Source organism: Pelophylax lessonae (assembly GCF_965119305.1).
Source record: "Pelophylax lessonae genome assembly, chromosome: 4".
Classification (NCBI taxonomy): domain Eukaryota; kingdom Metazoa; phylum Chordata; class Amphibia; order Anura; family Ranidae; genus Pelophylax; species Pelophylax lessonae.
Window position 1 is genome coordinate 500,100,474 of NC_138771.1, and position 22,766 is coordinate 500,123,239.

At 45.2% G+C, this 22,766-nt stretch overlaps 1 protein-coding gene across 2 annotated transcripts in view; it reads right to left on the reverse strand.

The window, feature by feature from the left end:
- DDX11 (DEAD/H-box helicase 11) overlaps positions 1-22,766 on the reverse strand; it is a 224,026-nt gene that overhangs the window by 97,200 nt on the left and 104,060 nt on the right. The window lies entirely within an intron of this gene.

The following is a 22,766-nucleotide window of genomic DNA, read 5'->3' on the forward strand; positions in this document are numbered from 1 at the left end:
CAAAGGGCCAATTTACAGTCCTTCAGACTTTAGGGGTCCGGACTGTGGCTAGTGGGAGTAGAGAATGCTCCGGCTTGGTGGTGAGTGGAAGAAAAATTACATAGTGCCCGTGGTCAGTAAAGGGGAATATTTCCCCATCACTGGTATTAGTTGGAGGTATAGTACCCCATTGTTGGTGTCAATAGGAGAAATAAAGCCCCATCGTTGGTGTCAGCGGAATAAATAGTACCACATCACTAGTGTCAGTCGGGGGATAGTGCCCCATCATGGTGTCAGAAGAAGTTATGCCCCAATATTGGTGTAAGTGAGAGGAAAACTACCACATTGTTGATGCCCGAATGAGGTATTATGCTCCACTATTGGTGTCCGTGGAAGCAATAGTTTCCCAAGAGCCACATAAAGGCAAGTTAAGGGCTGCATCCGGCCTTTGGGCCACAGTTTGGAGAAAGCTTACATAGTCACCCTATCCTCCACTCCACTCCACCTGCAAACAGCACTCCCCCACGAACCAGTGGTGGACTGTTCCTGACATTTCAGCAGGTCTATGGGCATGATGATGTCAGGAAGTATGCGACACCCAAGACCGTTCGACCACCGGGGGGGTTGGGTTGGGGGCTTGGGGGGCTCAGGAACCACAGCAACTAGTCTTCTGGTAGAAGGATCAGAGGATTAATCAAGTACATCTCCACTGCATAGGAAAACCTTTTTGCCCAGAGTTGGGCTTTGACACTAGCCAAAAGGAAATAAACTTTGGAGTTGGAGTTTGGCTTCAATTTGATAGTGGTTCTAAATATTACAGTACATTTAACACTACCCTTCCAACCAAACATACAATGCTGAATAAATGAATGGTAAGCTGCAATATAATACGTTTTTGGTTTTGAGTTTAATACTGCTTTGTAATCAACAGAAGTGTCAAAAAGCAATTAAAGTTTTGCAAAGAATATTCTATAAAGAACAAATACTGAAGTGTTTGTAAAGGCTTAAAGGTTTTTTTTTTTACTTTAATGCATTCCCTGCATTAGGGTAAAAAACCTGACATAATTATAATAAAACACAGACTAAGTTATTTTAGGTTATTTTATTTATTATAGAGGTCATCTGCAGCATAAACACTGTAGCATTTCTAAGCAGGAAGCAGCATGCATACGCAACTGGAAAATATGGCTGATCTGATGTGCACAAAGGATTACAAACTATACACACACACAAACAAGAGTTTTAACTTTTTAAAAAGTGAAATATTAACAAGATCACATACAAAGAAGAACTCCAGCCAAATAAAAAAAAAAAGCCATTAAAAGATAAAATAAAGCATAAAGTGTTCGATGCAATACATAACTTATATCCAAAGCAGTCCCATGAAGTACTTTGTCAAAAGTAGATGTCCTCAGTCTTACATCAAGTATCATTTAATACAGTTCTTTCAGCTGCAGGCCATCGCGGACCTGCCGCCAGCCTGTGATTGGACAGTGAAGGAGAAGCAGCACGATGATGAGCCCATCCCTTACTTTGAGTTATGCTCTTGTCGGTATGTTCCATGTCACCACATGAACAAACTGGCTTCTTGTGATTCTTCCCCCTCTTAAATTCAGACACATACACTGCTTTCATTAAAAAAGGCATTTTATAATGTATTAATTATTAATGAATAAAGAAACACATTAATTAGTGTCTTTTACATCTGCCTACAGTTCAGCTTTAAAGTGACTGTAAAGCCTCGTTTTTTTTCCTATAAAAATAACAAACACATTATACGTACTGTACCTGCTCTGTTGCAGTGGATTTGCACAGAGCAGACCGGATCTTCCTCTTTCGGGTCCCTCTTCTGTGCTCCTGGTCCCTGCCTTCTGTTCAGTGCCCCCATAGCAAGCAGCTTGCATTGGGCGCACCTGAACTGAGTCACAGTTCCCTGTTTCCATTCAGACACGAACCACCCACCCGGCCCCATCCCCTTTCTTCTCTGATTGGCTAGCTGCATTTGTATTGACAGCAGCGGGAGCCAGTGTGTCAAAGTGTCTCAGCCAATCAGGAAGGGGAATCTGTCCACGAGTGTCTCAGCTGACTTCGCTGGACAGAGAGGGACCTCAAGTAAGTATTAGGGGGGCTTCTGCACACAGAAGGCTTTTTATCTTAATGCATAGAATGCATGAAGATAAAAAACTTCTACCTTTACAACTCCTTTAAGTGAATATGAGGTGCAATCAGAGTTTCTAAATAGTCACCACTATCTTACAGCAGGCACCCCACAAGGTTCTAGTAAAGCTGGTTAATATTTGCAGAATGTCTCATGAGGTGCTTACTATACTGTACAGGGAATCTAGTAGTTTAGAAATATGATATCACTTGTGTTTCTTTTCAAAGGATAAGTGAGTACATAAAAGAACCTGGGAAAGTAGATGCCACACAGAGTTCCAGTCCTGCACTCAACTTTATTCAGTACAGCACATCCCACTCAAGCTCCTTCCTCTGACATGTTTCACTCCAAAGAGCTTAAAACTTAAACTTCAGGATGAGCAAAGTCTAAGGCCGGCCCATAGGCAGAGCAAATTTCCTTCCTGCAAGAAATCCCAGCTAGGAGAACACAGTGATTATTGCAAACAACAAGTTGAGTGTTGAATGCAAGATTCAGTGCCTGAACCAATCCCCTTTGTTGTGAGTCCAGGTATAATTCCCAAGATGTACATGAAAGGAAACCAATCCAGGAACTGCTAATGCACCTAATAGGTAAGTATAGCGAAGTAATAGGCAACTGAATCTTGATATATAGGTCAGTTGAAATAAAAAGAAGAAATATAAAAAAGAATGGTTTAGAAAACCACGGACATCTCTCTGGATAAGATGTCCATTACCCAAGAACACTAGCAAAAAACTAGAGTCCCACTGAGTTATATGAGGCATACTGGGGATGTTCCCAACAAAGCTTTTGCCAACAGGTAGCAGCATAGAACCCATGGTCTAGAACATCTAGTTCTGTGTCCTGTGTGGGCCATCAGCTCATCCCCCACAGTTATTACCTTTTGTATCCCTTGACCCTCCCTTTAAGAATGTAAGCTCCATTGAGCAGGGTCCTCTTATTCCTCCTGTATTGAATTGTATTGCAAGTGAACTGTCTGCCCTCCTGTTGTAGCGCGCTGCTCAAACTGTTGGCGCTATATAAATCCTGTATAAGAACATATGGATTTTTGACTTGCCTGTAAAATCCTTTTCTTGCAGTACAACACAGGACACAGGTTTTTTTAGGTATTGACCATGGGTTGCATGCTGCCACCTTCAAGTAAGGACACATGCAAAAAAAAAAAAAAAAAGAAGGCGTTAGGACACCTCATGTAACCTCTCCTACTCCCAGCAATCCTCAGTTTTTTTGCAAGCGATCAGAGGAAAATGGCTGGACAGAAGGAAGGAACTTATGTGTTAAACTGTACTTCAAGACAAGGATTTTTTAGGCAAGTCAAACATCCTTTTTCTTAATCGCACAACACAGGGCACAGACTCTTTTAGGTCTTGACCACAGGACATCCCAAAGCAATATAAGTAGTAAATGGCAACACCGCAAACAATGCCAACAGGCTTCAAACAAGGAAATCTTTAACTCAAAGAGCAGAGTAAGGCTGAAGCTTGCATCAGCAGAGGCCTGAACATCCACCTGATAAACTTTACAAAAATATGTGAACAGCGGACCAGAAGACAGCCCTGAAAATTTAAGGAACTGACACCTTCTCCTGAAAAGAGGCACTGGCTAACGATTCAAAAAAGTCACAAAAGGCAGTCCTATCCTTCAAGGCACAAGCCTTAGTAATCACTTTTCTGATCAATCTAGAGATGGTGGAATGAGATGTAGCACAAAGAATTTGAAGTTCAGATGGAGGCAGTGGAAGAAAGGAAAAGTTGCACTGCGACTGTTGGGAAACCCCAAATTCACCCCTGGATATCAAGATAAAATATTTACAGATTTGATGGAAAATGGCTTTTTCTAGGTGGATCATTTCCTAACATCGGAGGGCTGGCTGACGGAGAGAGAGTTAATGGACCCTACGGGAGATTTTCGGCTGGACCACTGGCGAGCGGTCCAGCTTAAACATTTCTTGAGGTCCTTACCAAAACCTAAACGAGAAGACCTAGAATACACACAATTCGAAGAGATATGCTTACAAAAAGGGACGTTAGCACATACCATATCTAAGCTGTACGTAATGTTGATTGGACAAGGGGACAACTACCAGCAGTCTTACATAAACGAATGGGAGAAGGAATTAAATAGCTCTTTCACCTAAGTAGAGAAAGGTCGAATGTTCCAATCGGCCTTCACAACATCCATATGTAGAAAAATACAAGAAGTGAATTACAAAATAATGTCTAGATGGTACCAAACTCCAGTAAAAATGAATAAAATATCACAAACAAATACAGATAGGTGCTGGAGGTGTGGAGAGGGAAGAGGGACCCTATTACATATCTTTTGTTCATGTCCCAAAATGGAAAAATTCTAGAAACAGATCTATGAAATAACAAAGACCTTTACGGAATATCAGTTGGTAATGGATCCAGCCCTCTTCCTCCTGCACAAGACTAATATCCCAAGAAATCAATATAAAAATTTGACAATCCCCCATCTACTGAATGCCGCGAAAAAATGGATTTTTGTAAAATCTTACCGTAAAATCCTTTTCTCTTAAGCTCATTGACAGACGTAGTCCTCCTTGATTAATATCAACTCGGGTTATACTGCCCTCTACAGGAGTAGGACTAGACAGGAAAGAAAACGTTCTGGCCACACCCTAGGGGCAGTCCCGGAGGGTATATCCTCTCACTTCCTGCTACAGCAAATCAGTTATGTCACAAAGCAGTGTTTAGAGAATTTAACCCAACCCAACTCAAAAACAGAGGCGTCGGGTACTACGTCTGTCAATGAGCTTAAGAGAAAAGGATTTTACGTTAAGATTTTACAAAAATCAATTTTTCTCTATCGCTCATTGACAGACGTAGTCCTCCTTGATTAATATCAACTCAGGACGTCCCAAAGCAGTGCCACAAATGAGGGGTGGGAAAATGGAAATCAAAATCCAATCTAGAAGGCCCAACCGGTGCCAACTAGAAGTTTTAAAGGCTCATCAATCACAAGATGAGACTCAACTGAAATTACAACGGAAAAAAACCCTCGAGGTAGACCACCGGTCTCCTCAAATTGCGGTCTGCAAAACCTTGCGGCCAAATGAGGCATCCGCCGATGCCATCACATCAACTTTATAAAATTTTGTAAAGGTATGCACCGACGACCAGGTAGCCGTCTTGCACACCTGGACCACTGACGCCTGATGGCGGTAGGCCCAGGAAGTACTGAGCGCTCGAGTGGAGTGCGCCTTAACAGGGAACAGAGGATTCCGACCCCTAATAGAATAAGCCTGTACCACCGTCTGTCTAATCCATTTGGAGATAGTCGCGGCAGATTCAGGCAACCCCTTTCTGGGGCCATCCGTGATCACAAAAAGTGAATCCGTTTTACGGAACGATTCCGTAGTCTTCAGGTATACCCTGATTGCCCGAACCACATCCAAGGAATGCAACGCATATTCCTGAGGATGATTAGGCTTAGGACACAAGGAAGGTAGCACAATATCTTCATTCAGATGAAAATCTGAAACCACCTTAGGAAGAAAGGATGGCTTCGGATGAAGAACTACCTTATCCCTATGAACCACTAGATATGGGGAATGGCATGATAATGCAGCCAGTTCTGACACCCTGCGTGCAGAAGTGATAGCCACCAAGAAGGCCACCTTCTGGGATAATGTAAGCAAGGGAATCTCCCTGATATTTTCAAAGGGAGGTTTCTGAAGAACCGACAACACCAAATTAAGATCCCAGGATGGTAAGGGCGTGCACACTGGCGGAGCCAAGTGCTGCACCCCCTGAATGAAATTCCGTACCAAGGAATGAGTAGCCAGCGGCTTCTGAAAGAAGATTGCTAACGCTGAAACCTGACCCTTGATAGTGCTCAAGGATAGTTTCTGCTCAACCCCCTTTTGGAGAAAAAACCAAGATTCGGGTCACCGAATAGGTACGTGGGGGAAATCCCAACGATTCATACCACGCAATATAAGCCTTCCATGTGCGATAATAGACTTTGCTGGAAGTCGCTTTCCTTGCTTTAATTAGAGTAGGAATAACTGAAGCTAACAGTCCTCTGTCCTTCAGTACCTGGGTCTCAATGGCCAGGCCGTTAAAGCCAGCGACTGTAAAGCACGATGGAAGATCGGTCCTTGAGACCGCAGATCCTCCCTCAGAAGAATTCTCCAATGGAGCGTCCGCGACTAGTCTGCCCAAGTCGGCGTACCCGGCTTGACGCGGCCAGCCCGGAATTACCAGGATAACTGGAGTTCCCTCCACCTCTATCCTGCGGAGAAATCTCAGCAGCAACTTGAGAGGGGGGAAGACATATAATAGCTGATACTGCCCCTACGGGGCGCTCAGCGCGTCTGCTGCGTCCGCTAGAGGATCGCGGGCGCGAGCCCTGTTGAGCCGACATGCCAACAGATCCATATCCGGGGTGCCCCAATGAAGGGACAGCTGGTGAAATACCTCTGGATGAAGAGACTATTCCTCTTGATCCAGAATCTGACGGCTGAGATAATCTGCCTGTCCACCCCCGGGATGAATATCGCGGAGAGAGCTGGAACAACTGTTCCGCCCAATAAAGAATGTTGGCCACTTCTATGGCCGCCAGGGCACTTTTGGTGCCCCTTGGTGATTGACATAAGTCATGACCGTGGCATAGTCCGATTGGATCCGAACTGGGTTGCCCTGGAGCTACTTGGTCCAGCAAATCGGACAAAGTCTGATCGCTCTCAGTTCCAACACATTTATCGGTAACCTGGAATTTATCAGAAGAAATGACTTCCCCTGGCTGAGCATCGGAGACCGAAGCCAGCAGACTAGAATCTCCCTGGTCCGCTCGCTCAATCGGATCCGATTGTCCGGGGAATCGGGATTCCGATTCCATTTGAGAAGAATCTCCTCTTGGAGAATTCAGGTATGAGACTGGGCAAACGGTACTGCCTCTAAGGAGGCCACCATCAGTCCCAGCCAGTTGACGGACAGCAACACCTGAATCATTGACTGAATCTTCTGGAGTTTCTCCGCATGGAGAAACACTCTTGCCAAGGATGTATCCAAAATTAGGCCCAGATAGTTCAGTCTCCTGGTGGGAACCAGGGATGATCTTTGGGAAAAGCAACGAAAACGCTGATGTCCTGCGAAGATGGGGATATGAAGATAGGCATCCTAAATGTCTATGGACGCCAGGAAATCCCCCTGATGCAGGGAGGCCACCACTGTATGGATGGACTCCATCTCTTCCAAGACCAGAATTGGACGCACCTAGCCCTTTTTCCTGGGCATTGTGAACAAGTTCGACTAGAACTCCTCTAAGGAATGGGAACTACCACTGCTTGTTGCATCAAGCTGTCCCCCGCAAAGCTTTTTAAGCGACCCGGGGATGTCGAATATTGGAAGGGAAGAATTGCACCGGTGGAAGTGATCGAAACTCGATCTTGTATCCCGACCATATGACCTTGCGAACCCCTTTATCCGGGATTCTGGAAAGCCCTGGATCCGGAAACCGGTGAAGACGTCCCCCCACCCTAGAGATGGGTGGGGCCCATTCTGTCAATCCAACGGGATAACCGTGGCTTTATTTAGCCTGGAAATCGATGAGTCCACTATTGGTGGTGCCGTCCATCTTAGTAATGAGGGATTCCTCAAAATGATCTAGCAATGCGTTTGGAAATAGCAGGAGCTAGTTTACGGAGGACCCCATTTGGGCAAGGGAAACCCTTCATCATTTTGGTAGGCTTGCTAGTACCAAAAAAAAAAAAAAGGAATACGAGTCTCAGCTACCTCTGCCGGTGTAACCTCAAGATTTAAGGTTTCCCGGACAGACACAACTAGTGCTTCCACCAACGCTTCTTGTGCTATGGCGGAGGCAGAAGCGTCCTCCTTACTGTCTGAGGAGACCGTACCTGAGACAACAACCCCAGAAAAGGGACTGCAATGACCAGCTCAGAATCCGTATCTGAAGTATCAGATGACCTAGGGGTAGGCGGGGGTCGCTCTTCTTAACCCCCGTCCCTGACAGGCTACCTCCACCCGGGATACCAAAGACTCCAAAACTGCTGATAATGCATCATCACAAGTGGGGTACTGGAGGGTCCTGTGGCCACCCCGAGGGGATCAGGTGGGGATACATGTGTGGCAGGGTTCATGTAACAAGACACTTGCCAGCAAACATAAAAAAATTAATTGCAAGAAAAAAACTTTTTTTTTTTTTTTTTTTTACTTAGTCCCTTAGGCAATAGCGCCCCTCAGTCTACCTGCTTGGACCCCTCAGAAAGAGAGAGAGAGAGACCCCAAGGCTCACCTGATGCACAGAAGTTTGTTATCAACTTGCATCCAGCACTGTCTGTTACAGACAGGAAGTCTTTGGCTTGCTTTCCCGGGCCAAGGAGGCGGCTCCGCCCCTTTACACGCCTCTCGGCGCCTCCCAATTGCTCCACGAGGTGTTTGGTCACCTCAAACATGGCCGCCCCCATGCTGGAGACACGAGGCTATGCCAATATGGCGGCCTCGTGCGATCTGCAGGAAAATGGCGGCGGCCTGTGTAGGATAGCGGCGGCTTGCAAGCTAGCAGCGGCCTGCGGGAGGTGTGCATTTGGCCTGTGTGGCCTGCGGGAGTGCCTCGGCCTGCGGGAGGTGTCCTCGGCTTGCGGGAGGCTATGCGGCCTGTGGAAGTGACCGGGTTTCTGGAGGGATGGCGATCTGTGGCTGCAGTAACTGTGTACACACTATGACAGGTAGGATACCTCTATCCTCAATAGTAATGCCTTTTAGTAGTCTGCCACTGACTTCAGTCTTACAGTCATATAGTGACTTTAGATCGTCAGCTCCCAAACCAAGCCTCCTGGTTTCTATTCACAAAATTACACTCAAATTAGGGGGATCTGTGACCTGTTATAGGATAGAGGGGAGACCCAGAAACTGAGTGTCCGACCATCCCAGAGAGGGGCCCGCGTCCACCAACACACCCGACAGGGGGAACATTCTACTCACCATACCGGAACCAGGCGGGCGCCAACTCCTGACAGAACCCCTCTCCACAGGGGTGGGGGGGCTGTCGACCAATACGGACGCCGTGACTCTGCTGGTCATTGGCGTCCAGGCGAGACGTTTAACTCGCAGGGTCAGTCCCCGTCCAGTGGGACTATGTCGCGGCCGACCCAGCGCGGAGCTATGGCCTGCACGCGCTCATAGGCTGAACTGGGGTGACCACTGGATCTCAACATCCAGCCCGTCGCCCAGTTTCAGCGTGCTTGCTTGAAGATCTCACAGGAACACTGGAGAAAAAAAGCTGTCTAAAAAAGTATTTCTAAAAAAAAATCCTGCCAGGACCGAAGATCCTAGCAAGGAATCTAGGTCCTTACTCCTAACTAGACAGAAAAAAACTGATTTGCTGTAGCAGGAAGTGAGAGGATATACCCTCTGGGACTGCCCCTAGGGTGTGGCCAGAACGTTTTCTTTCCTGTCTAGTCCTACTCCTGTAGAGGGCAGTATAACCCGAGTTGATATTAATCAAGGAGGACTACGTCTGTCAATGAGCGACAGAGAAATATCCATTCCCTTAAAGTGGAAAAATGAGGTACCACCAGATATTAATATGTGGATTAATAAGGTGGAAGAGGTCAATAAACTAGAAAATCTTGTATAAAATGCAAAAAATCCATAAAATCGAAAAACATAAATTGATATGGAGTAGATGGAATGAATTTGTTATCTCGAGGAAGAATAGTCCCGTATGAAGGCACAGGAGATCGATGAAACCTGAAGCACAAAGAGGACTCCCCTTGTTTCCAATCCCCCTCCCCCTCCTCTTCTTCCCCTTTATATAATTTTTTTATTTTTTTTTTGTTTTGTTTGGGACGGGTTTGAGAATAAATTTGGAGATTAGAATACAGAGGGTATCTAAAAAGATAAGATCACTGGGGGAATAATATAAGTCAATATTAATTGTTTTTTTGTTGTTTTTCTTTTCTCTTGTGGAAGGAATATTGATATTATAGTTCTCCCCTTTATTATAATGTAAATATTATATGATACAAAGATTGTATATAATTGTTAATGAAAAAATGATAAATAAAAGATTTAGAAAAAAAAAAAGTTGCACTGCGAGTAACACATCTCAACAATATAGAGATACCTCCTTTCAGGCACAGGGTGGATGGGTCGATGTCCTGATTAAGATGGGAGGAAACCCCCAAATGGAGGAGGAAGCCAGGGGCATTGAAACCCCCTTAAAACTTTGTCTTCATGAGTAACAAAGAAGCATGCTTTACAGGATAAGGCTGACAGTTCTAAAACCCATCTTGGTGATGTGATGAGAAAAAAACCTTGCAAGTAGGGTCAGCCAAGGGAATATGCCAAATGGGCCCAAATTCCAAACTAAGGTCCCAAGTTTAGACAGGTGAACGAACTGGAGTGATGAGCGCCACCTCTTGAACAAAACCTTAACAAGGGAATGAGTGGCCAGCAGCCTCTGAAAGACTATCGCCAATGCTGAGACTTGACCCTTTAGGGTGTTTAAGGCCAAATGATGTATAGCCCAGATTGAAGGAAAGACAGCATACATCCCTCAGAGAAACATCTAGGGTGAAACTTCTGCGACTCCCACAATGAGAAGTAAGCTATTCAAGTGCAGTGACAGACTTTGTCAAGCTGCTAAATCCAGCAATCGTGAAGCAGGATGGTACATGGGACATTGAAACTGCAGGTTTGGTCGGTCTGAAGTGCCCAGCAAGTGTCTCCTAGGAGTCGAAGGAAGATCAAGTATACTGGAGACTTTAGATTCAGCAGGTGGAAATGGTTCCAACTGCAAACAGGAGAACACCTCACCCACCAAAACCTTAAAAGTTTTCTTCAGTTTGGGAAAGATAAAGGAGAACCACCCATGATCTCGTCCTCTCTCCTACGAGATTTCACATCTTCCTCTTCCTCCCCCTCCCCATCTCCATTGGAGATGCTGCCAAAATCAACGAGTCAGGAAAGTAATGTGTGTCGTAAAGAGGCAAAGTACCCGAGTCTTCATGACAGGAAACAGGCACCATCTTAGGAGATTGACCACCAGGTGTAATTCCCTGTTTTGGAAGGGCATACCCTTTCCTCTCTTTGCCTAGGTTCACAAGGAGGCTGGTTTGAAATCGTGCGAGTTCAGCTGACGCTGTCATTACTTGGTATTGTTTGTAGAATTTTGAAATGAATTTAATACATTTTGGAATAAGGCTATAACATAACAAAATGTGAAAAAAGTGAAGCGCTGTGAATACTTTCTGGATGCACTTTAGTTCGAGCAGCGGATTCCAGGTGCGGTTTCTGGAGATGCTGCTGGGAAGACCCATACAAAAACTGCAATCATATAGCTTTGTGGCATTGATACAACCAGGTAGAGAGGGGCTTCTCTGCGTGAAGAGCCAAGCAAAGACCTCCATCTTCCAGTCATTTTTTAAATACATCAGTAGAGAGAGGTTGTCCATCACGTAGTGCAATAACAAAAAAGGAGGATTGCTGGGAATGGAAGGGGTTGTATTGGCTGTCTTAATGCATTCCCTGCATTAAGGTAAAGAATGTCCTAGTAGCAGTTTTGCCCGCTCCCCCCCCCCCCCCAAAAAAAAATTCCTCGATTCAGCGCTGTGCCTGTCTGTAGTGGCACTCTTCTGTTTCCCTGCATCCCAGGGTGGAGCCATGCTTTATCTGTCCATAGACACACATAGCCCCACTCTGGACCGAGCCTGCATGTCTGCCTCTATAGCAAACAGGTAAATACAACATGTTTTTTTATTTTAGGTAAAAAAAAAATGATTTTTGTCTTACCGTAAAATACTTTTCTCTGATGTTAACTGACGGACACAGCTCCAGAATCTTCTTGACCATTGGGTTATCTTGCCCCCTACAGGAGTAAGACACTAGGCGGAAAGAAATTTGACTACACCTATAGGGCAGTCCCAGGGGGTATACTCCCGCTTCCTGCTATTGCTCGTCAGTTTTGTAACAAGCAGTGTCAGAAGAACATAAAACCCAACTCTATAGAGGAGGGGGGGGTGCTGTGTCCGTCAGTGAACATCAGAAAAAATGATTTTACGGTAAGACAAAAACACAGTTTTCTCTTTCGTTCACTGACGGACACAGCTCAATATTTTCTTGACTCTTGGGACGTCCCAAAGCAGTGTCGATATGAGGGAAGAAAACAGCAAGGATCAAACTTCCTAAAGGCTAAATGTAGCCAACCAGGTAAAAACAGGAGCTCAACCAGGAAACAACTGGAGCTCACCTGACAAAAAAATACACCCTTTAAGAGGACTAATCCTCTACAACAGCAGCCTGCAAAACCTTGCGACCAAATTAAGCATCCGCAGATGCTAACACATCCACCTTTTAGAATTTTGTGAAAGTGTGCACGGACGACCAGGTAGCCGCCTTGCAAACCTGCACAACCGACGCCTGATGACGGAAGGCCCATGAGGCACCAAGTACCCTCGTAGAATGCGCCTTAACAAGGAAAGGAGGATCCTGACTCTTAATGGATTAGGCCTGCACCACCGTCTGCCTGATCCATTTGGAAATGGTCGCAGCAGATGCAGCCAGCCCCTTACGGGGACCATCCCTAGGGACAAATAAAGAATCTGATTTTCGGAACGACTCAGTTGCCGCCAGGTATACTCTGATTGCCCAAACCACATCCAAAGAACGTAAGGCAATCTCTTTAGGATGCTTAGGCTTAGGACACAAGGAAGGCAGCACAATGTCTTAATTTAAATGGAAACCAGAGACGACCTTCGGTAGGAACGCCTGGCAGGGACGAAGCACCACTTTGTCTCTGTGAACCACCAGGTAAGGTAAACGACAAGACAGCGCAGCCAACTAAGACATCCTGCATGCGGAAGTAATAGCCACCAAAAGGCTACCTTCTGTGACAGAGTTAGCAGAGGAACCTCACAAATATTTTCAAAAAGGCAGTTCCTGAAGAACTGGCAGCACCAAATTGAGGTCCCATGGAGGTAACGGAGACCTTACTGGGGAAGCCAGGTGGCAAACCCCCTGAACAAAAGGTGTGAACCATAGAATTCATGGCCAACCGGCACTGAAAGAAAAATGCCAAGGCCGAAATCTGGCCTTTAATGGTACTCAAGGCCAAACGCTGATCTACGCCTCTTTGGAGAAACTCAAAGACACCCAAAAAGACCCCCCCCCCCCACCAAGTGATGTATGCCCTCCAGATTCCTATAAGCAGATTTACTAGCTTTTAACAGCGTAGGAATCACCAATTCAGACACCCCTCTATCCTTCAGCACCTGTCTTTCAATAGCCATGCCGTTAAAGGCAGCGGCTGTAAAGCAGGATGGAAGATCAGCCCTTCAGCTAACAGATCTTCTCTGAGAGGGAGTCTCCAGGGGACATCGCCAACCAACCGTACTAGGTCTGCATACCAGGACTTGCCAGGCCAGTCCGGAGGCACTAGGATGACTGGAATACATTCTGCCTCGATTCTACGCAGGAGTCTTGGCAGAAGAGTTAGCGAAGGAAATGCGTACATCAGACGATACTGACCCTAAGGAACCACCAGAGTGCCTGTAGCGTCAGCCAGAGGATACCGAGACCTTGCTACGAACCTCTGCACCTTCCTGTTGAGATGAGAGGCCAAAAGGTCCACATCGGGAGTCCCCCACCAGAGACAGTTGATGAAACACCTCCTGGTGGAGAAACCATTCTCCCTGATCCAACGTCTGCTGACTGAGGTAGTCCGCCTGCCAATTTTCCACCCCTGGCATATAAACAGCAGATATGGCCGGAACTAACTGCTCTGCCCACCTAAGAATGCCGGCTACTTCTGGTGCCCCCTTGATGATTTACATATGCCACGGCTGTGGCATTAGCCGATTGGATCCTTACCGGGCGCCCCCGCAGAAGATCCATCCATTGGGTCAGGCAGAGCCTGATCGTCCGAGTTTCCAGGATATTGATTGGCGGGCTGGACTCCTTCAGAGTCCAAACTCTCTGAGCACATTCCGTGCCCAAGACACCTCCCCACCCGGACAGGCTGGCATCTGTGGTGACCACTGTCCAGTACAGGGGGAGAAAAAAATTTCCCTGTCGAAGCACCGGAGAGCGGAGCCACCATATCAGGGATCCCCTCGTACCCAGGCTCAACAGAATCAGATTGTCTAGAGACTGTGGGTTCTTGTTCCTTTTCGAAAGAATCTCCTTTTGTAGGGATCTGGTATGAAACTGAGCAAATGGATCCCCCTCTAAGGTGGAAACCATCAGACCTAGCACTTGCATGCAAGTCCTGAGAGATGACCGCCGGTTGGACAACAGAAGCCGTATCGCATCCTGCAGCTTCTGGAATTTTACCTCCGGTAAAAACGCCCAGGCTGAGGCCATGTCCAGGGTCAGCCCCAGATAGTCAAGTTTGGTGGACAGAACCAGAATAGATTTTTGGAAATTTAGTTTCCACCCGAACTCCTGCAAAGTTCGCACCGAAATGTCCAGACTGTCTTTCAAGGCATTCTGAGATTCTGCATGCAGAAGGAGGTCATCCAAGTACCCCCAGTACTGCAATCCCCTTCTGCCTTAACAATGCTAGCACCGGGGCCAAAAATTTTGTGAACACCCGTGGACCCGAGGTTGAGACCAAAAAAGGTAACGCCACGAATTGATACTGCTTCTCACCCACGGCAAAGCGAAGGAAATGCTGATGCCCCGACATATATTGGGATATGAAGGTAAGCGTCCTTGATATCGATAGAGGCCAGGAAATCCCCTGGATGAAGGGATGCCACCACTGTGCGAATGGATTTCATTCGAAATTGCTGAACTCGCACAAAGTGGTTTAAGGCCTTGAGGTCCAAGATTGGATGGACCTTGCCTTCCTTCCTGAAAACAGTAAATAGGTTTATAACAAATATGAAGATAACCCTGCACTAGAAGATCATATGGACACCAAAATTGGGTATACTGCTGATCATCATAATGTGAAAAAATGAATAATTAGTAGACCCTACAGCACAACACCCCAACCCAACAGCAATTAGAAGGATCTAGAGTGTAAACCATGATGTAAATAAATAAATTAATATGTATAAATCGTATGTGAATAAATGTATAAATATATATAAAAATTAAAATTATATAAAAAATTATATACACCCAAAAAATAGTTCTAGTGTTGAACATACAATGTGGATTCAATAAATAATAACACACAAGTGGCTAATAAATATCCTCCAATACATAAGCTTGAATGTGAAAAAATGCATAAAGCATGTGACCAATGAAGGACCATAAGTGCTGCAAAAAAATTATAAAGTGCTAATCGTGCAAATTCAATCCATACATAAACATGTGACCAGTGAAATTTCTTGGTAATCCTCCAGAGAAAATACTAAAGGTTCATGCCACAAGTGGTCAATGTAGACTCAATGTTGCTGCAAAGTTTATAAAGTGCTACCAGTGAAACTTCAATCCAAAGATTCATAAGCATGTGTCCAGTGAAAATTCCTTAATGCTCCTTCACAGTGCTGTATAAGTGGAAAGGATTCCCAAAAGTGTGCATGCAGTGTCCAGTGATCCACTCCCCTAAGGCAAATCCCACTTAACAGATGCTGTGAACCCCTTAGCTGTATAGCATGTGGGTCTATGGGGCTGGGTTGGTAAGTAAGGCCAGGTGCAGATCCTGAGGGTATTCACCAAGGGCTATGGCTCATAGAAGTGAAGGATCCTAAATACATTCCTTTATTGTTATTCACAAATAGAAATGCACTTACATATATGTGGACATAATTTCGTCTTTAAATTGTAGAGAAGGCTGTAACGCAATAGGCAAGGAAGCAAACCGCCGGTCTCAGACACTAACTCCCGCATGCGCTCCAACCATGCGGACATGTAAAATGGGAAGAAAGGGCATTTGGGGGTCCGACCAACCCAAGGAGGGGCACACGTCCACCCCGAGCACCCACCTTTGGGGTGGGGTTTGGGGGGTTGGGGTCGACGACACTGCTCACCACACCTTGGTACCAGGACAGGCACCGCTCCAGGCACACCACTGCACCATCATGGAATGGGGGTGATGCGCGCCAGGTTGAGACCAGGGCTATGCGTCCTCGTGAGGTGTTTAACTCTCCGGCCAGCCCCGTCTAGTGGGGCTATGTCGCGGCCAACCCAGCGTGGAGCTAAGCTGCAGTCACGCTCGCTGGCAGACTGGGAAAACCATAAGGATCTAAGATATCCAGTCTGTCGCCCAGTCCGGACCCAAACCGTTCTGTTTAAAAGGGGAAAAAATGCTAGCACCAGAGATCCCAGCAGGAACTAGGTCCTTAGGCTGGCCATACATGTTCAATTTTTGTAGTACAATTTTCTGATAGATTTACCACAAACAACATAATGTGAGGTCAAAGCTAAACAACACTTTCACTTGTATCCAATTAGGCAGGCCTTTGTACTACATACTTGAAGGTAAATTTCAAGAAAATTGGACAGAAAATTGGATCATGTATGGCCAGCCTTACTCCTGACAAGGCAGAAAAAAAACTGACGAGCTATAGCAGGAAATGGAAGTATATCCCCCGGGACTGCCTTATAGGCGTAGTCAATTTTTTTCCGCCTAGTGTCCTACTCCTGTAGGGGGCAGCATAAACCCAAGAGTCAAGAAGATATGGAGCTGTGTCTGTCAGTGAACAAAATAGAAAAATGTTATTCTTTAGAACTACTTTAACAACTTTGTTTGCCAGTGTCCTTCCCTAAAGGCAGGGCCAGACTGGCCTACTGGGAAACTTCCCGGTAGGCCGGAAAGTTCCCCCTGCGCTGGGGCTGCTATTACCTGTAAAAAAAAAATGTCCGCGGCCGGCCCAACATGTGCACTGCGCATGCACCTCTCGGGAAATACCATACACGTTCGGCTATTCCCGCGCAGACTGCGCATGCGCAGTGATGTGTTGGCGCCAGGCGGCGCCATTTTTAAATGTAAGGTGCCTACCAAAAGGTAAGTGAGACTCCTCCGCAGTCCCTGCATCTCCTAAGGATTCTCCTGCACCATGCCCGCAGCACTGCATCTCCTGCACTATGCCCGCAGCCCTGCATCTCCTGTACGATTCCCGCAGCCCTGCATTTCCTGTACCATGCCCACAGCCCAGCATCTCCTGTACCTTGCCCACAGCCCCTGTGCCATGCTGGCAACCCTGCATCTCCTGTACTATGCCCACAGTCCCTGCATCTCCTGTACCATGGCCGCAGCCCCTGCATCTCCTGTACCATGCCCGCAGCCCCTGCATCTCCTGCACCATGCCCGAAGCCCCTGCATCTCCTGCACCATGTCCAGAGCCCCTCCATCTCCTGTACCATGTCCAGAGCCCCTGCATCTCTTGTACCATGTCCAGAGCCCCTGCATCTCCTGCACCATGTCCGCAGCCCCTGCATCTCCTGCACCATGTCCAGAGCCCCTGCATCTCCTGTACCATGTCCAGAGCCCATGCATCTCCTGTACCATGTCCAGAGCCCCTGCATCTCCTGTACCATGTCCAGAGCCCCTGCATCTCCTGTACCATGTCCAGAGCCCCTGCATCTCCTGTACCATGTCCAGTGCCCCTGCATCTGCTGTACCATGTCTACAGCCCCTGCATCTCCTGTACCATGTCTACAGCCCCTGCATCTCTTGCACCATGCCCACAGCCTCTGACATGTCCTCCTGTACCATGTCCGCAGCCTTTGACATGTCCTCCTGTACCATGTCCGCAGCCTCTGACATCTCCTGTACCATGTCCGCACAGCCTGTGATCACCTCCTGTACCATGTCTCCACTTATACCACTTTTAACCGGAATTTGCTTATATATATATATATATATATATATATATATATATATACATACATACTGTATCTTTATGCTTTCATATCTGTCTTATCTATATATAATACACTCTTCAAATGTGCTTTAAAATGCATGGTTTTCCCTTTTATGAACAAGAAAATAATGGCATTATGCTGTTGGGCTGGTATAATAATGCTATGGGGCTGGTATGAACTTATTTCCAGGGTTGAATTTTAATCCCAGTCTGGCCCTGCCTGAAGGTGGCAGCATGTAACCCATGGCCAAGCCCTATAGAAGCCTCTGTCTTGTACTGTACAGTTAAAAAATACCGGTTGATGAGCCAGAAATCCAATAAGCTCCTAGCATCTTGTAGTGAGCTTTAAACGAAGTGCCTCTAGTGCACTGAAATGATAAGCAGTGTTGGCAGCCCTGATAAGTTCTCATCTACTTAACTACAGAACCCCCTCCACATCTCCATAACATAAGGGAGTGTTTTGTAGTCCATCAGGAAAGAACTTCATCCAGGGCTGACAACAATTTATAAGACCTTGTGCAGCAGTGGTAATGCAGCAGTGGTAATGATGTCAGCCCAAACAGAATTTTAATAACCGACTCTAATGACATGGAACCATCCCAACAACATTATACTGTACAACCAAGGTAGGATGTGGGCCCTTAATGCCCTGGGCTCATATGAAGTTTGTTGAATGAGGCTGGGCTTCACCCAAACTGGAAGAGGACAGTGCTAGATCACTAAGTGAGTAAATCTGTGGGGAACAGTGTTGAAATAGAGGTAAGCACTGCAGTGAAGCATTTTTATTTTGCTAGCGTTTTAGCAGTGTTTGGGAGCAGTATCATTTTTGTTAAGGAGTGGACAGCCGCCAGCATGCTTAAACAATAGTGAATATCAGCCGCATCCTTAACAACGGGTGACTCTTTATTGAGTGGCCACGCCCTTTAGTATATTTAGGTGGCAGAGCTGTCAAACAACGGACCTTTCGTTGGGTGTGGACCTTTTTTTTTTTTTTCCCCATCGGGTCGGCTGCTGGCATTCATCACAATATGGATTTTGGGGGGGGGGGGGGGCCATGCCATTTTTATTTTTGGCATGGGGTTCCCTTAAAATCTGCACAATACCCGAAAAGGGCCTGGCATGGATTGGGGGGGCACACATTTTTTCTCAACTCTACTGTCGCCAATTGTTTTGTTTACATTCAGCTGTCAGCGGGGAACCTGCTGACAGCTGATGAGTCATCTGTTTAGGGGCTTCTAGGAGCTGTCAGCTTTTTTTTTCCTGCAGGAAAATCGCTCCCAAGAACACACAAAAAATAAAAAAAGCAATTTCCTTTCTGTTCCTAGAAGCTGAAGATTGAAATACGTTTCTAGCCTATAATAGCATGCGTGGACACATAGGATAATAAGGGGAAAAAAAAAAAACACGCTCAAAGCAGCTGCTGGGAGCCTAAAAATAAGCTAGTGAGCATGGAGCCTAACTGCTACAAGGAATTCATTTTTTTAAATATTTGCCCAAGCTATACATGTATTCAGGCATTATCTGACACTTCTATATTTGTTCTGGACATCAAGGCACCAATGACTGCTGGCTACATAAAAGAAAAATACATTCTCTTTACAGTTTTACACCATGATGTTGATAAAATCAGAACTAATAGATCGCTAGACATAAATTTAGGACACCTTTTCAAGAGTGGTAACCATGGACCTTTTATACACTACAACTGGCAATTTAAAAAGAAAATTTGCTTTAGACTTACAGAGCTCACCCAGCCCAGAGGGGGAACTTAGAAGAGGTTTTTCTCTATAAAAGCAATACTGCATTACAGACAGTAGTCACTAAAAGCAACTTGAGGGTGAAAAGAAGAGTTACGCACAGGGTGCAAAAATAAAACGCATAAATAAAAAATATCGCCACCTAAGAGCCTGCGTTCCCAGTGGGGAAGTTAAAAGCACTTCTCCCTCCCTGCTCGAAGCAGAGCCAATTACACAGCTATACTCTCTGTGCAGAGAAGACTTATGATAAAAACAGCACTCTGAAAATGTCACCGCATGTTTTAAAAATGAAATTTACTGCCTCTCTGCATACACTTTCATCTCCATCCGCTGCCTGTTCTGTCTGAATCCTTAAAGTGGAACTATATAGCTTTTTCCTTTAAAAAAAACATCTCACTGCTTTAAATCGGGCATGATGAAATCAAAAGGAATTTCTAGCCAGCTTATAGAAAGTGAGATAAAAAACAAAAAACGAACAGATACATCCTGATAACCATGACAAAGTTAAAAACTGAGTATATTGGAGGGCTGCAGAACTGGTAAAGTGGAACTATGGCCAAAACAATAAAAATCAATTCATAATGCAGTCTATCAATTGTACTAACAACTGTTTTTGCTTTTCTGAGTGTCCCCGTAACATAGGTTTGTTGCCTTCTGATCCTGTCAGTAGATCTTTTGATTTTCCACTTTAATTACAGTGACAACACTTCGGGTGCTGCAGTAAAATCACTGCAACAGTGTCACACTGGATAGGGTAGTTTAGATGTACTTTAATTATAACCAATCCCAAGAACAAAACGTAATATATTGCAGTTTATCCATCCTTAGATGTGGTTGCTGCATTCATTTTCATTTCATTTTTCAGGCCAAGAACATTTTCTGAAAGTACAGAAAATGCCTGTTGATCCTGCAAAAATGCAGTGTTCCCCCGATTTTTTTTTTTACCAAAAAATGCTGCAAGTAAGCTTTTATAGGATAAGTTCACCTTTTATAAAAAATAATAAATTAATATCTTTTGCAGATAAAAAAAATGTGCATTCATTTTATTTTTTTTTACACTGCAGCCTTTAGGCTCCATTCACATCTGGGCGTTTTCAGCTCCAAAAACGCTCAAAAGAAACGTTTCCAAAACGCCCAACAAGTAAAACCCCATTCATTTAAATGGCCCCTGTTCACATCTGAGAGTTTAAACGCCTGAAGCAAAACGCCCAACGCTCAAAAAAGTACATGAGCTTCTTTTTGGGCAGATTACAGGCGTTTTCCATTGGTCTCTAGTCAATCTAAAAACGCCTGCACAAAAAACGCCTGTAAAACACCTGCAAAAACGCCCATAAAAACGTCTGAAAAAAACGCCTGAAAAAACGCCTGAAACAAAAACGCCCAGGTGTGAATGGAGCCTTAAGGCACTGCACCAGAGAGCAGCAGATCGGGGGTGTAATGCTAGACTCTCAGTCCTCCATCTGCCTGTACTTCCCATAGGGACACACTGCAAGAAGGCTCAATGCACTATATGAGTTCACCAGTGCCCTCACAGTTCATTGAGAGCTACAAACTGCCTGCTGCGGCGCCCAACGGTACTTGTAGTTTATTTATTCACAGGAAACAGAATAAATGAATGAATGATGTGGCTGTGTGGGCAGAGCTCTGCACAGCCGCTCTGTTTTTAAAATCGTGCCAGTGGGTGCTGGGAAAGCTGGCAGGAAAATGTGAGTGTATAGGAACATGGGTATGCACTATGCTCCTAAAGGTAAACTTAGCCTCTAAAATACTTTTCTGGGCATTTACCTGCAATTTTTCTAAAGTTGGTGCCAGGGTGTCTTTAAGGTATGCGAAAGAAAAAAAAAATAGATGCGGGGGGGGGGGGGGGTATTTTTGTTGAGAAGTAGGGATGGGCTTTAATTATAATTTTAGTTACTAATGATGATCAAAACAAAATATTTTCAATCAAATAAAAAAAATCACCTCCTCCATGGATAAAAATTCAAACTGCATCCACAAAAAATAATCAATGCAAAATAGATAAGAGCATGGCCAGAAAGAATGTGACTAAAAAAGCTATAAATTGTAATCAGTTAAAGGACATTATCTGGGGAGAATGTAATAGTATCTGTTACTGACGCATTCTGGTAGAAATTATCGATAATATCCTACAGCGCTATTCCTGGCAGGTCTGAGCACGCGACCCGATTAAAATGCATCTTGCAAATCCAAATCCGTGGGATTATATAAATGTAAATGAATGGACAGACGTGACTGGGTGGCGTGCAATGTCGGGCAGCTGCGCTGATATGGTCGAAACAAACACAATTGGTCAAGGAGAAAAGCACATTGTGATCACTCAGCCAGAAAACCAATTACCGCGTTCATCAAACATATATTGCTTTTTCAGACAGGGGCCAGGGTATTTGTTTTCTTATTTAACATCCAGAAGGACAGCAGCAAAATTATTTGGAAGGACTGGAGCTAACACAGCTAGTGAAATCACTTAAAGCTGAACTACAGGCAGGCATTAAAAGCACAAATTACTGCAGCTCTTCATTCATGAATACATCATTGAGTGTATTTTTAATGCAATACGTGTAAATATCTGAATGTAACCTATTATCAGTCTCTTGCGGTTTCTGTAAAGCAGAGCTCAGCCTGTAAGAGGTAAAAGCAGCACAGGGAGCCAATCAGTTGTACTGCAGTGCTCATGTGTTAATAATGGACATGCTGATAGTTGGAGAGTGCATAGTGTCAGAGAGAGGAGCCCATCAGTCTGCTGCTTCTCCTTTCACTGTCCTGTAGGAGATACTTAAAGAGAAGGTTCGGTCTGGAAAAAAATATTTTAAAAAGTCAGCAGCTACAAGTCTTGTAGCTGCTGACTTTAAAAAAAAAAAAAAAAGGACACTTACCTGTCCAGAGATTCAGCGCCTCCTCACTCGGTCTAGTTCTTCACTAGCCTTTGGCTTCCCAGTGCCGGCATCTTGACTGTGGGCAGCTAACTATGCTGCTTTCGGTTTCTCAGCCGGCTACCCACAGTGTGAGCTGCGCTGCACTTGAATGTGAATGGTCCCGCAGTCTTCTGGGA